The sequence below is a fragment of the Adiantum capillus-veneris genome, chromosome 8 (assembly GCF_014529385.1).
Source record: "Adiantum capillus-veneris isolate H3 chromosome 8, ASM1452938v2, whole genome shotgun sequence".
Taxonomy (NCBI): domain Eukaryota; kingdom Viridiplantae; phylum Streptophyta; class Polypodiopsida; order Polypodiales; family Pteridaceae; genus Adiantum; species Adiantum capillus-veneris.
In genome coordinates, this window is record NC_140938.1 from 148,305,431 (window position 1) to 148,308,705 (window position 3,275).

General features: G+C 44.2%; 1 pseudogene; it reads right to left on the reverse strand.

Annotated features, from left to right (window-relative positions):
- Nucleotides 1–852: 852 nt before the first annotated feature.
- On the reverse strand, nucleotides 853–2,707 carry LOC147453151 (uncharacterized; annotated as a pseudogene).
- Nucleotides 2,708–3,275: the final 568 nt, after the last annotated feature.

A 3,275-nucleotide genomic window follows, 5' to 3' on the forward strand; every position in this document is an offset into this window, starting at 1 on the left:
TGCACTGGAATGGTTTATAATCGTTACCTTTTGACTTTCAAGGGCCACCCTAGAGAGGATGCCAAATGGATGCCTGAAAAGTTTTTTCGTAATTTCCCCGACCTTCTCTACACTTTCCATCACTCACGGTCCAGTTGATTTCTCTATTGAGCAACTGAGGACAGTTACTATCCCTGGTGGGAGGGATGTTACGAGACTGGGTGTAGTGGTTAGCTGCAATTGGGATAGCTGGCATAATGGTTAATTATGTGCTGTCTATTTATTTTACTAATTGATTTGATGATGATTTTGTAGAGTGGAATGCAGGGAGTTGATGAAGAGGCGACGGCAACTACTCTTGGCCATTTTATATTTGCACAGTATCTTAGAATATCAGTTCAATAAGCTACTATGACTCTGTAAATAGTGTAGTGGGAACTCCCCTTATGGGTCATTCAAGGACTTATGAGCTTCACTCATTTACAAAAGTGAAGTGGTTGTAAAAGAAGAGCCTCAATTTTTGGCACCTTAAACTCAAAAATAATATATTAAATACCAACTCCACAAGAGAGGTGCCACGGAGTTTGGAGCTAGATTTAGGCCTTTCTCTTGCAGATTCTCTTCTCTACTCTCTTATGCTATGGTTATTTTGCTGTGTACTCTCTAATCTAATCTCCATCCCTTCCACATCTCTTACACTCTCTTACGAGCATGTGTATGTCAATTCTATGTTTACTGTGTGTGTGTGTGTGTGTGTGTGTGACAGTCTAGGTGTGAGTGTGTGTGCTTGAAAATTGGAAGAAGAGGTGGACAGGTTGATGGTGATGCTTGGGAGCTTGTGTTGAATAGTTTAAGCGGTCGATCTCCCCCTCTTCACCCAACACTCATGGCCTCATCCAAGAGTATGTTTTGTGGCTTGATATTGCAGTGCACTGTGCGATGTCGGCACTCATCATGTAGGTAGCTTAATCCCCGTGCTACACCTAACGCTATTGCATACCTAATTTGACTCCAGTCAAGCATTCACTCTTCATCAACGCCACCATTTTTGCCTGGAAAGAGCCATTTATCGAGCGAGCCATTCGCCACATACTCATATACAAGCATTTCATGATCCTCTTGAACAGAAGCCAAGGAGCCTGACAACATTGACATGATGAATTCGCCCTATGGTACCTACCTCATTCAAAAACTATTTCTTCATGTGCTTTGACTTTATCTCCAGCACCTTCACAGCAATCTCCGTTGCAGCAGTTGTTTCTTTGTTGCTTGGAAGTGTCCCTTTATAGATGACACCAAAGCCCCCATTGCAGTAGTTGTTTCTTTGTTGCTTGGAAGTGTCCCTTTATAGATGACACCAAAGCCCCCTTCGCCAACAACACTGCTGAATGACTTTGTTGCAGATGCAATGAAGCTGTAGGAGTACTCGATGGGATGCTTAGTGAGACCCTCCAATTCCCTCAAAATGATTGAAAGATTGGGCCTGTAAGTGGACTCTTGCAGGCGTCTCAACACTTTCTTCAGCACATATATTGCTAGACGCGCCATTCTTGAGGGGAGATCACAGAAACTCTTTCTGACCTTGCCAAAATAGTAAAAGCCCAAAAAAGCCAGCATTAGAGCTACCGCCGATAATGCCACTCCCAAGCAAAATTGAAAGACATGATCACATCGCATCAATCCACCATAACAAACAGAGGAGGGTTCTGAAACATAGGAGCTCAAAGTCTAGAAAGTACACGCTTCGTCCTGGAAGGAAAATACCCATCATCGATGCATGTGTTCATAATTAATGGGGAATTTAGGAGTAACATCAAAAGAAAACATCATCTAATTGGCATGTTTGTTTGTCAGGATCTATTGTTCCATCAAGTCCATACCTTCCGCTTGAAAGAAACAACCTGGTGCTCATAAACACAGACTCCACCAGCCTTTGTACAGCTAGTACACTTGCTATCTGTTCAAGAAAGTTGAACTAACCCTTTCTTCAATATTATACTTGATGGTGTCTTTGTAAATATACCAAATGTAAAACGGGAGCAGCCCAAGAAATCAGCCTGAGGTCCTTGTCTGGTGCAATCAGGCTAACGCAAGAAATCGCAGCAAGCTCACTTAGACATTTTTTTCTATGGCTCTTGCAATACTGGCTTTCTCGCTCCCATTGCCCCATCGCTGGATAGCTATATGCACCAGAGTTCTCATATTGAGACACGGCGGCCAGATCTGTGCAATTGGAGAATAGGTAAACATTTTGGCCAGAGAACTGAAATGCATTGTCAGCAAAGCCGTAAAGATCGAAAGAGGCAGGGATGTTGAATCGAGAAAAATTGTGGGAGGTGAAGAGAGAGGCACAAAAGTCCATGGTGAGCAGAGAAGTGTCCCAGGTAAGACTGATGTCGGCCTTGCCCACATGATCAGATGCAGTGATGTCTGTTATGATGGCAATAGGAGGGGGATTACCAGGGTTGGCTGATTGTAGGGTAAGAGAAAAATAATTCCAATGAGCATGCGCAGAGGATGAGCTGCAACTGGAGAGAACAAAGGCTGGGGACGCAGCACAAGAGGCCGAGTTTAAAAAAGGGTATGAAATGTTGAGCTCAGCACATGGCACAGATAGCCCACATGAGGTAGAGTTTGTCGCATTGAGCTCACCATTGCTCATGCATATTGTCCTCAAAACGAAGGACAACACCCAGAGATCCCAAATCACAGTCAATTTGTAACCCATCTTCTGCTCTATTATATATGTATTTTGATAGCTAATATAATTAATGGATCTGGAGAATATATCCTAGAGTACAAACCTGCAGATAGAGCTTGATGATTCTTCAGCCATCTCATGGCCTGCGTTGTCAAGAAGTAGGCGGTCTTGCCAGGAAGGCACCGGGCCTCTTGCTGTGAGAGTTTGTGAGGAAGCTCAAGGGTTATGAGAAGCAGCTAAGATGTAGATAACATAGCTTCTAGAGCTAAAGAAGAAATGTAGCCAAAGAAGCCGCTCACTTTCCCTTACAAACACATACGTGATGGAGAGAACTCATGAATGTCAGGCCAAGGGCCAAACCAATGGGGTCACGGACTCGTCCAGGGACCGGTTGCCAGTGGGAACGGGTTCAAGCAGTCTGAAAGCCTATAAAAGGGAGGTTGGGCGGATGGATCGGGTCTGCCAGTCCATTGGTTTCAGATTGGTATCAGAGCTAAACTTAGAACTGAGGGAAGGTTCTGCTTTTGGATGCATGTTGCATGCAACCTCAAAGTGAGGAGGAAGGAGAAGCCGAAAACGGTGTGTGCAGCAACCC